The sequence below is a fragment of the Silene latifolia genome, chromosome 11 (assembly GCF_048544455.1).
Source record: "Silene latifolia isolate original U9 population chromosome 11, ASM4854445v1, whole genome shotgun sequence".
NCBI classification, from domain to species: Eukaryota; Viridiplantae; Streptophyta; class Magnoliopsida; order Caryophyllales; family Caryophyllaceae; genus Silene; species Silene latifolia.
Genome location: NC_133536.1, coordinates 51494291 through 51507501, shown reverse-complemented (window position 1 = coordinate 51507501; position 13211 = coordinate 51494291). Strand labels below are relative to the sequence as shown.

At 35.9% G+C, this 13211-nt stretch overlaps 1 non-coding gene across 1 annotated transcript; it reads right to left on the bottom strand.

Annotated features, from left to right (window-relative positions):
- Positions 1-3963: 3963 nt before the first annotated feature.
- On the bottom strand, positions 3964-4070 carry LOC141616117 (small nucleolar RNA R71). The gene has a single exon (XR_012530488.1). It is a non-coding gene; the product is annotated as a small nucleolar RNA R71 (small nucleolar RNA).
- Positions 4071-13211: the final 9141 nt, after the last annotated feature.

Here is a 13211-nt window from a genome sequence, read left to right as displayed (position 1 = left end):
AGGAGACAAAGGAGGGGCCATATGATGTCATTTGTCCTTGGAATCTTTGCATTTGTGCTCACCATTTTATCTTGCAAAACTATGGTCGTTAACATACAAGGGCAAAGACATTTGGACGTGTTTTTGTGCTTCTAAAATTGTTGTTGCATTTCAATTGCTTTTGGCTCTTTGCTTGTACAAAAGGGGGACCATTTGTAGGCATTTTCTCTTAAAAATCTTGCAATTATACTCACCGAAATGCTTTGCAATTTCCTGTCCAGATTTGAACAAAAACGGACAGCCCTTGGACCATTTTGGTTCAAATTTGAGGTTGAATCACCACAAGCATATCTAATTAATATAGGGTTATTTTACGGGAATAATCCAAACTATACCTCATATTCTTATATTAATCCGAACTATACTTTAACTGAAAATAAACTTATCTATAAATGCCCTTCTCCCAAAATAGACTCAGCCAATATTGACTTGTTATATCAGGTAAAAAATGACCTGATGATGATGTGGCGATGACAATAATTATAATAAACAAAACTAAAACAAAAATAAAACTAATCAATCATTCTCATAATCGCACCCAGGCCAACTCAAAACAATCTGAAAAATTCCCTCATCCACACCACCACCACGGCACCACCTCTCCCCTAAACCCACCACCAATCCACCACAACATCATCCTCTCCACCTTTACACCACCGCCAAACCGCTACAACATCACTGATTTGAGGACGGAGGTCTCGAGGTCTGACCACCTCCGTTCACCCGAGCCTTTGTCACTTCATCACAACATTACAAGTAGGGTGATTGGTTGTGGTTCGACCGCCGCATCCACCACCATCACAACATTACAAGTAGTAGCGGTTTAATTTAGGGGAATGAAAATCTAGATCTGGGAGTTGATTAGTTGAATTGCATCTATGAGGACGACGATAACCTTTAGAATCAGAAATAGAAGGGTAGATGAGATACGGCACCGGTTAATGAGTTTGTTGATAGCAGCTTAGAAAGCTGGATGAATTGAGTAGTTAGTGATGGATTGTTCAGAGTAAGGGATGAATTGTTGATAGGAACAGGTCATTGATGAGTTGAATAATTGTTAATTTTCAATGTACTGCGTACTGGCATTTGAACTTGAGTAGTCACTTGGTCTTTTTTTTATTTGTTAAGGTCTAGTTTTTGTATTTCAGGCACCGCTCATTCTAGTATTTGCTCGAATCTGGGTAGATGCGGCACTGATTTGATAATGAATAATAAGATGCAAAAGATGAGTGTAAATGTTCATGTGATGAAGATGTTTTTTTTTGGTACAAATGTGATGAAGATGTTAAAGTGGTTTAGAAAGGAGGGAGATGACTCAACGAAAGTTTAAAGATTTATTTTTTTTAAAAAATGTGACCTGATTAACAAGTAGTAGGTTACCTGGTGTGTTGTAAGAAAAATAATGGTATAGTTCAGATTATTTTGAGTTAAAACATAGTTTGGATTAATATGAGAAGAAGGAGTATAGTTTGGATTATTCTTGTAAAATAATCCATTAATATAATAGCTTAAAATGGTGAATTAGTTGAAATGCTGAATTACAGGTTGAAACCATTGTATATTTTATTATTTGTGCACATAATTCATTTGTGCACATAACCTTAGACTACTAAAGCCCTGTTCTTTCTGACTTTTTAGAGCTGAACTGAATTGAATGAGCTGAACTGAACTGAACTGAATGGCTGATGCGTGTCTTTTATATGATGTTTTACACCCTATTTTACACGCATTTCAGAGCTCAATTATGTAGTTTAAAGCTACTATTTGCCCCATTTCGTCTACTTTCGTATTTTTATGTAATATTGCAGATTTATGCGGAAATGAGTAGATATTGAGCTAAATCCGTCCCCGAGTATCTTGCATTGCATTTGTCATGAAGTATTTACTCAAGGAACGAGCTTGGTGCGCATTTCGAGGCTTGAAAGACAACTTTACAAAGAATTTAGAAGCGGACTACCGATTATAGCGATCGATCGATCGGTCTTCATGGTCGATCGACCAACGCACGACTTACGAGAGCTCTTTCGAAGATACTTGATCGATCGATCGATCGGCTGATATGGTCGATCGACCAAACCGTTAATTCTGACGTGAATTAATAGAACGAGATTTCCAAAGCCCATTGTATATTAGGTTTAGGAATTAGTGTTACGCGATATTCTATATAACGTAACCTAGGTTGTTCAGAATAATCATCGAGTTTTCATCAAGCTTTAATTCAGTTTTATCGTCAAGTTCTACACATACATTAGTTTAGGTTCTTTCATTAAAAAAGTTCTCTTTTGCATTCGGTTTTGATCTTTCCTCTGCGATTTCCTTCACGGTACTCTCCTGTTCTTATATTCAGTTTCATTGCTTTAATTTGCGGATAGTTTAGGATTTCTAGGTTAGATATCCGGCCAAATTATTGTTTTATGTTAATTGTTCGTTTAATTAATTTAAGCATGAATTCGAATGTTTTAATTGTTAAGTTTATTGCTGTCATTATTTCCAATATGAGTAGCTAAACCCCTTGTGCTAGGATGTAGGGAATCAGAGAAGTAAGCGGCATTAGAATAGTAGACCTGGAATCGCGCCACGGTCGATCGACCGCACACCCTGGTCGATCGACTGGCCACATGAGTTTTACCTTCGTTTTAATTAATTTAATTGCTATGTTTGACGAATCGAGTGCACGCGACTAGTTGAATGCCTAGGAATTGACCGACCCAATAAAGATCGAAAGATAGGAAAAGGAGATAGCCTATCTAATTAAGACGACTAAATTAATAAGATCGAGAGATGAGTTAATTTAGCCTTTTTAGTCACTTTTCGGGGCCGAAAGTTAGTATTAGTGATATTAGGGACCTGTAGCAAGATCGAAAGATGCTACCTGTAAGAATGGACCGAGAGGACTTCTTATTTTCCCGTCTCACGTGTTTGTTTTTAGACCTACCTAGTATACTGCCGCCGAAACTATAGTGAACCAACCATCTTAGCACCCTTTTAATATTTGTTTTCATCCGTTTATTTAGTTTACTATCTTTTATTGCCTTTAGCTATAGACCAAATCAAAGCAAACCCCCACTCACTTGTTACTTTAAAGACCAAAATCAGACAACTATTAATTGCATCGCCTCCCTGTGGTTCGACCCTGACTGCCACTAACTATAGTAGTAGTTTGGACTATAAATATTATTTTTGGTGCTCACAACGACAGGCATCAAATTTTGGCGCCGTTGCCGGGGAGGCAATTGTTTAAAATTTTTTAGTTGTTTCTATTTTTAGTCTTTCTTCTTGTTTAAGGGACATCTGTTCCTTAAACTATTCTCATATTCTACTTGTAGTTTCTTTTTATGCGCAGGTCACAGGGTGGTGAATTACTACCGTTCAATCCTGAGATTGAGAAGACTTTGCGTGAGTTGAGACGATCATCTAGAATATTGCCGACAGAGGAAGAGCTGAGTACTCTGTCTAGTTACTACGAGAACGAGCTTTTTGAAGAGGATCCACCTTCGTCACCTATTTCTACTTCTTCAGCTGAGACCGTCACATCTCCAGACATGGCTGAAGAAGCAAGTATAGCTAGTCACTCTGAGCCGGACATCTGAGAATCTTTATAAGGGATTCGCATTACCAGGGACGGATAGGAAATTCGAGCCGAAGCCGTCCTATATCAACTTGGTTAAGAGAAACCAATTCGGGGGAGCTGCTAATGAAGATGCAACTAAACATATGGAGACATTCATTGATTATTGTTGTTCCATACCCCCATCAACCGGTGTGACCCAGGACCAGGTGAAGGAGACCATGTTCATATTCTCTCTTCGTGATGCTACAAGGGAGTGGTACCGAGACCTGGATCGAGCTGCTAATGGGATCACTGATTGGAAGTCGCTGGCCCTGGCATTTTACAAGAAATATTTCTCTGCCTCGAAGACCAATGCCATTAGAGCTCAGATCACGAGCTTTAAACAGGGTCCTGATGAGAATTTTCATGAGGCATGGGTCCGGTTCAAGAAGTTGGTGCGAACTATTCCGCACCATGGGTTTGAGAAGTGGAGCCTATGCGATCAATTTTATAATGGGCTTTATGACGATCAGAGGGCTATCCTGGATGCAGCAGCTAATGGTAGATTCCAGGAGAATGTTGGAGAAACTAAGGGGTGGAAAATTATTGATGATTTGGCCACCCACAAAGCTGAGTATGGAAATTCCAGGGGAAATCAAAGGAGAAGTGCTGAGTCCCCTTCTGTAGCTGCATTAGAGGCTCTTACGGTGAGATTTGATAAGTACGAGTTGGGAGGAGCTTCAAAAGGAGGGATCTATCATGTGAATGCTGTTTCAGACGGTCCTTTCGTCTGTAAGAGATGTGGAGGAGAAGGACATGTTTCGCAATAACTGCAAAGATTTCTATGAGTCTTGTCTTGCCTTTCAACATTATAGGCAGACAAACACTTATTTTGAGCCGAATGTCCATCCGAACTTGAGGTGGAGTAGCCAAAATGTCCTAAATCCGACTCCACCTCCACAGCAGCAGCAACAACAGAATTATGTGCCCCCTCATAAGCAGCAGCAACCATATCAAAAGCCTACGTATGTCCCTTAGTAGCAGCAGCAATCCCAAGGTTCCGAATTTGCCGAATTGAAAAACTTGTTGCTGAAAGAGTCTCAAGCTAGAGAGGCCGAGATGAAGATGTTAGAAAACCAAATTGCTCAATTGGCTAGCAAGAGTGCAACTCGAGCTCCGGGGCATTTACCGTCGCAGACGGATCAAAAGGAGACCCTTAATGCTATTACCTTGAGGAGTGGGTCTACCCTTGATGGGCCCGCTATGGTCGAGGAAGCTACTGAAAGAGATGAGGCGGAACCAAGCAAGAAGAAGGCTGTAACGAACAATAGCAAGAAAAAGACGATCAACAGGTATGTCGTCCGATCTACCGACATACCCAAATCGATCGACCACCGCGAAAAGATACAAATATTGTTCTGTAGAAGTCGATCGATCGACTAACATGCATGGTCGATCGACGACGACAATAACTTGATGGTGAGTCTTTTCGTCTTCCAATGCCAAATAGCTTGAGGGACCACTTGTTTCGGGGTACGACTACTCCGAAAATATTGAGGCAAGACCCAAATGCTGATGGGTCAGTTCCGGTTCCAAAGTATGACCCGATGACGATTAATGGTTCATTTTTGAGACGGTCTGAAGAGGGGTCAAGCTTCAACAAGGAGAAGGTAGTGGATTTTCAGTCTAAGTCCACCGATGCCGGTATGAGAGACCTAGAAGAGAGGGCTAAGTTACTTCTTTCAGCCCCCTATCCAGAAAGATTGGTGCCGATGAAGGAACAGGTATCGTTTAACAAATTTGAAAATGTTATTCGTAGCTTAAACGTACAAGTTCCTTTTCTTGAGTTAGTTAATCAAGTGCCTGCTTACATGAAATTTATGAAGCAACTTTTGTCTAAGAAGAAGTCACTTGAAACTGTGCATTCTGTCGCGCTAACTGAGGAGTCCTGTTCTTATCTGACCCACACTGCACCTCATAAGCTAGAAGACCCAGGTAGTTTTTCAGTCCCATGTAGTATTGACACCTTTTCTATTGAGAAGGCCTTGTGTGACTTAGGAGCCAGTATTAGTGTCATGCCTTTGAGTCTTGCTAGGAAGTTGAAATTGACTAGGTTTGCAGTCACCAACATGACAGTACAGATGGCTGATCGATCTGCGGTTCAGCCTATAGAAGTCTTAGAAGACATTCCTATGCAAATAGGAAAGTTCTTCTTCCCTGTCGACTTCGTTGTACTAGATATGCCCGAGGATGCCCACATTCCTATCATATTGGGTAGACCATTTCTGCACACTGCTGGTGCAGTTATAGATGTTGGTTCGGGAACATTGACTTTTAAAGTAAGGAAGCATTCCATTGTCTTTGCCCAGACAGCTAAGAAGAAAGACCCCATGTGGCCAGTCACTTGTAATACGGTTTCTGAAAAGAAATCCTATTTTATGCTTCCTGACATGCCTGTCTCTATGCCTATTCCTGTTGTAACACCTCCGCCCCAGATTGGGAGCAAATTGGAGGAAGATTTTTCTGTTTTGGATATTGCAGGAGCTGGTTTGGGGAAGGAAGAGCTGCATGTTGCTCCAGCTGTGAAGGAGCCAATCGTTCAAAGAGGCGGTCTAGGATGTCTTAGCTATGGTACTGACGAGGAGCCTGGTGAGAAGCCAGTCAAAGTGACGGAGTCCGATTTAGATTCTGATGAGCCGGACGAGGTCATTGATTGGGGAGATGCTGAAGCCGTTGATCCGTTGGGTTCCGCGGATGTTGGAGTTGAGAAGAGTGCAGCTGAGAAGATGAGCACTGTAGAGGCTACTTCTTGTAGCCAGAAGCCGAGCAAGTGGGCCATTCCGTGACCGTTCTTGATCAACTATTAGTTAATTAAGGCTTTTTCAAACAACATTTTATTGCTTTTTAAGACTATTTATCGTTTTTCGTGTGCGCGAGACTTCACATTTTAATAAGTTTGCTTAGGATTTCAAACATTCTAGACTGTTACTTTGGATTTTGCGCAATTTTGGGCGCGTTATTGTGTGTATTTGCAGGTTTATAGACCTTGATAGCTCAATTTATTGAGCTAATTCGAAGAAATCAGAAATTACAGCAGGGTTTCTCAGTCGATCGACTGCCTCCTATGGTCGATCGACTGAGCTGCGACTTCCAGGAGCTTCTGTTCCTGTTCACTCTGGTCGATCAACTGGGTGATGTGGTCGATCGACCATGTCCGCTGCTGTACTTGTTTTCGATCATTCCCCTGCTGAGTTTGGTCGATTTGCGGAGTTGAGGGAGTCTTTTCTCCACTTTATTCTCCGACTCATTTCTGTTTTCTTCCGTTTCTTTATTTTTAATGTTGCGTTTCAATAATTGTTTTCTCGGTTTTATGCGCGGTACTTTTGTTTGTTCTTTTCAGGTACTTATTGGTAGCACAGCTGGCTACTAAAACCTCCTAGCTCACGCTGGTTTGGGGAGGTTTCCTTTTGCTGCGCTTAAAGTCTTGTGAGTTTCCGAGTTCTTACTTCATGTTTTGTTTGGTTAATTTAACGCAAATTCCCGTTTTCTTTTATTTCATTATATGATTTTGCACAATGGGGACATTGTGCGATTTGGTTTGAGGAAGGGTTTTGCGTTGCATTTCATTTGCTTGCATTCACGTTTACATTTTGTCTTGCATTGTTGTTTATTTTCTCTTATATATACAGAAAATTCAAAAAAAAAATTGAAAAATTTCCAAAACTTCCAAAAAATGCACGTTTATTTTAGCATATAGGTCAAGTCGGAACGGTAGTATTTCAATGATGACATTGCATTTTCAGCTGTTTTATGCCTGAGCCGTGCTTAATTGACATGTTATTAGTAGAATCGTATATGCATATCTACGAGTTTTCGTTAATTTATTCGCTGAATCTTGAGACTTGACTTAGAATTTTTGGCAAACTACATCATATTCTGAGGTTTAGAGCCTATAACTGGTGACATCTGTGACCGGTTTATCTAGGATTGTGAGTAGTTACTCCTTGTAAGACATGTTACATAAATATGCATAAATACGAACTTAATCTGCTTAATACCTGTATGCATTCGGTTTGTGGTTTGTTGACACATGTGGAAGAGGTTTCCTTTATTCATTTTGCCCATAAGCTCCACACTACCAATAATAGCCTTTTTGTCCCGTCACTACATTCTACATTTAGCCTGCCCTTGTTAAGCTAGTAGTTTATGTTCTTGGGATTGTTACTTCGTTTTTGGTAGTTAATGCTCATTTTGAGGTGTTGTTGGGAAAATGAAAAAGGAAGGAAGGAAAGAAGAAAGAAAAAAACAGAATTGGAAAAGAGAAAAAAAGAGAAGAAAAATGATTCGAAAAAAGAAAAAATGCATGCTGTACTGTAGAGGGCGGTCGATCGACTCCCCATCTTGGTCGATCGACTGTAGCCCGACAAAAGAGAAAAATCAAAATCACATGGTTGGAGTTTTGATCAGTTGGTGATTTTATTCCCATGCTTTATTATCATCATTTGGGGAATTACAATTATATCGGAGATTGTGAGATTTGTGCTTGCTATTAGCACCGTTTTGATTGAAATTTTGAGCAAGAAGTTGAATGTTGTCATAATTTGGTTCCCTTAGTTACTAGCTTGGCTTTTAACTTTGTTTTTATCCAAATTTATCTTAGCCCCTTCTTACCCATTACCTCACATATCCATATTTACCTCGGCATGTGTCATGGTCATCTGTTTGGTTGGAATGCATATGTACGGTTGTAGAGATTATTTTCATATTAGATTGCAGGCGTGTTCTTATAGGTCGTAGTTAGGTGAGAGTCTTTACAATATTACTTCTTTCTATCTTTTACATGTACTCACCTGTGCTTATGAGTGATTCGAGCGACCCGTGAGAGTCCATCATGACAAGTTTTTTTTTAGTTGACGGTTCAGCAGGTTTTTAACGACTTCATAACTCGTTTGCATGATTCACATTGCTAATTGATTGTTAGTTGGCATTAAATTGGTTTAGGCTATTCGGTTTGCATTTCGCTCTGAGATTGAACTCGTTCCATTAGGTTTTAGGATCGAGTCTAGTTCTTGCTTGAGGACAAGCAAGGGTTTGGTTTGGGGAAGTTTGATGCGTGTCTTTTATATGATGTTTTACACCCTATTTTACACGCATTTCAGAGCTCAATTATGTAGTTTAAAGCTACTATTTACCCCATTTCGTCTACTTTCGTATTTTTATGTAATATTGCAGATTTATGCGGAAATGAGTAGATATTGACCTAAATCCGTCCCCGAGTATCTTGCATTGCATTTGTCATGAAGTATTTACTCAAGGAACGAGCTTGGTGCACATTTCGAGGCCTGAAAGACAACTTTACGAAGAATTTAGAAGCGGACTACCAGATTATAGCGATCGATCGACTGGTCTTCATGGTCGATCGATCAACGCACGACTTACGAGCTACTGTTCAAGATAGTTCGATCCGATCGATCACGATATGGTCGATCGACCAAACCGTTAATTCTGACGTGAATTAATAGAACGAGATTTCCAAAGCCCATTGTATATTAGGTTTAGGAATTAGTGTTACGCGATATTCTGTATAACGTAACCTAGGTTGTTCAGAATAATCATCGAGTTTTCATCAAGCTTTAATTCAGTTTTATCATCAAGTTCTACACATACATTAGTTTAGGTTCTTTCATTAAAAAAGTTCTCTTTTGCATTCGTTTTTGATCTTTCCTCTGCGATTTCCTTCACGGTAGTCTTCTGTTCTTATATTCAGTTTCATTGCTTTAATTTGCGGATAGTTTAGGATTGCTAGGTTAGATCTCCCGAAGCCAAATTATTGTTTTATGTTAATTGTTCGTTTAATTAATTTAAGCATGAATTCGAATGTTTTAATTGTTAAGTTTATTGTTGTTATTATTTCCAGTATGAGTAGCTAAACCCCTTGTGCTAGGATGTAGGGAATCTGTAGAAGTAGGCGGCATTAGAATAGTAGACCTGGAATCGCGCCACGGTCAATCGACCGCACACCCTGGTCGATCGACTGGCCACATGAGTTTTACCTTCGTTTTAATTAATTTAATTGCTATGTTTGACGAATCGAGTGCACGCGACTAGTTGAATGCCTAGGAATTGACCGACCCAATAAAGATCGAAAGATAGGGAAGGGAGATAGCCTATCTAATTAAGACGACTAAATTAATAAGATCGAGAGATGAGTTAATTTAGCCTTTTTAGTCACTTTTCAGGACGAAAGTTAGTATTAGTGATATTAGGGACCTGTAGCAAGATCGAAAGATGCTACCAGTAAGAATGGACCAAGAGGACTTCTTATTTTCCCGTCTCACGTGTTTGTTTTTAGACCTACCTAGTATACTTTATGCCTAAAACTATAGTGAACCAACCATCTTAGCACCCTTTTAATATTTGTTTTCATCCGTTTATTTAGTTTACTGTCTTTTATTGCCTTTAACTATAGACCAAATCAAAGCAAACCCCCACTCACTTGTTACTTTAAAGACCAAAATCAGACAACTATTAATTGCATCGCCTCCCCATGTCGTCGACCACAATGCCACTAACTATAGTAGTAGTTTGGACTATAAATATTATTTTTGGTGCTCACAACGATGGCATCAATGGCGCGAATCAATCAATTGAATGGAGCTGAACTAAACTAAAGTGATTGAGTTTAACATAATAATAAAAATAATAACAATAACAATAACAATAACAATAGCAATAACAATAGCAATAATAATAATAATAATAATAATAATAATAATAATAATTATTATTATTATTATTATTATTATTATTATAATTATATTTATTAATATTAATACTATTATATTAATATGATTACTATCATTATATTACAATTACTACTACTACTACTTTTATTATTATTATTATTATTATTATTATTATTATTATTATTATTATTATTATTATTATTATTATTATTATTATTATTATTATTATTATTATTATTATTATTATTATTATTATTATTATTATTATTATTATTATTATTATTATTATTATTATTATTATTATTATTATTATTATTATTATTATTATTATTATTATTATTATTATTATTATTATTATTATTATTATTATTATTATTATTATTATTATTATTATTATTATTATTATTATTATTATTATTATTATTATTATTATTATTATTATTATTATTATTATTATTATTATTATTATTATTATTATTATTATTATTATTATTATTATTATTATTATTATTATTATTATTATTATTATTATTATTATTATTATTATTATTATTATTATTATTATTATTATTATTATTATTATTATTATTATTATTATTATTATTATTATTATTATTATTATTATTATTATTATTATTATTATTATTATTATTATTATTATTATTATTATTATTATTATTATTATTATTATTATTATTATTATTATTATTATTATTATTATTATTATTATTATTATTATTAAGAAGAAGAAGAAGAAGAAGAAGAAGAAGAAGAAGAAGAAGAAGAAGAAGAAGAAGAATAATAATAATAATAATATATATACTAATAATTATACTAATTTGAGTGTTTAGGTAGCCACCATAAACCACCTTCTATCCTAATTAGATGGAATAATGGAGCCCCAATTTGCCAAATTGTTATTCAAAGCCTAGCTCGTATAAGTATCATACTAATTTGAGTGATTCTAGAGTATACCAAGAACCACCATCAATCCTAATTCAACTAATTAAATAAATAAAAGTTAACAAATCTTAATTTTATCTTTAACAAACAAATAAATTTTGAATGATTAATTAAAAATCAACAAATAATATTAATAATTTTTTTTAAAAAAAGTAAAATATTTTATTAATTGTTAAATTGGAATTAATCTTTTGAATCATTTGAGCAATTAGAATAAATTTTAGGAAAAATGATGATTTAAGAGTTCATTTGGTTGGGTTTTAGGTTAAAAAAAGGGTACTAAATGGAATGTTTAAGAAAAAATAAAGTTCGTATTTGAAAAAAAAACGTATTTATAATAAAAGTAATAATAATTATATTTTTAATAATAATATTAGTTTATTAAAATTAATAGTAGCAATGTTATTAATAATATTATAATTAATTAATATTCATATTCATATTAATAAGAGTATTAGTAATTGTATTATTTATATTAATATCGATATTATTGATTGTAGTAATCACAATATTCATAATAATAATAATAATAATAATAATAATAATAATAATAATAATAATAATAATAATAATAATAATAATAATAATAATAATGATGATTAATTAATTAATCACAATAATAAAAATATTAATAATATTGATATCACAATTTTAATATAATAATAATAAATAAATAAATATTAAAATACTAATAAAATCTATAAGTTTTAGAGGATGTTCCAGTTAGAGTAGGGAAGTAATTTATTCCGGTTGACTATATTGTTATGGATATGGCTGAGGACTCCCAAGTCCCTATTATTCCAGGACGACCATTTCTACACACAACTGGGGCGGTCATAGATGTTAGGGGTGGTAGTCTTACACTACGAATTGGGGATGATAAAATCACTTTTATTCTTGACAAAGCATTAAAGCACCCCAGTTTAGAAGCTTCTTGTCATATGATTAGTATTGTTGATCATACTATTGATGAATGGCTTGCTTTGTGTTTGGACATGAATCAGTCCAACGCCCCTATCGCGTCAGACCATGGAGCAAGGAAGTAGATGAGATAGAGAGGTTGATTTATGGAGATGAGCCTCATCCTGAGACAGTTTACAGCTTTGATGGAAGGGTTGACTTGAAAGCTGAGTTAGACGCCCTAGAGGATGAGATATTCAAAGACGAACCCGTCCATGAGGTACATGAGGATGTGATTGATGAGGGGGTTCGGAACGTCATTAACTCTCCCTATCAAACACTATTTGTAATTTCAACAAACTACTCTTAGTAGAGTGGTAAGTAAAGGTCGGATCCCAAGGGACGGGTATTGGATGAAGTTATCGATTGTAGAAAGTTATATCTTAGGGTGTCACGGTTTGGGTTGAGTTTGAGGTTTGCAATTGATAGTGCGGGTCGTTGTCCGCCATCAAACACATTTATACCCAACAACTAGCATAACAAGCAAGTTGGGGTCGATCCACGGGACGAGGGGTACTCAAATTGTTCAATCTTATTATAGTTGTGCTAAGGGTTGTCACAATTGAAATGGGTTGATGATTCTAATCTAATAAAAAGCAATGGAAAGTAAACAAGTAACAAAAGGAAGGATGTAATCAAATGACTAAAATCGCTAGGATATCATGGTTTCATAGGGGATTCATGGTGGTGATCATACAAACATGTTTCAATAGTTGTAAGTAATTAATGTTGTAGAGGAACCGAGTTAGTTTATGTCTTACGGTTCATAGGAAGATTTTGGTCCCGGAGCCAAGTCGTCTAGACTGTACAACACCTACAAGTCGACTTACTTTCTTCCTATTCACTTCTATGCATGGTCTAACAAGGCTCGAGTTGGTTTATGTCTTACAAGCCTCATTGAAAAGATAAGAGATGGGTAAAAAATGCAAGGTTTCATAGTCTAGCATTTCATC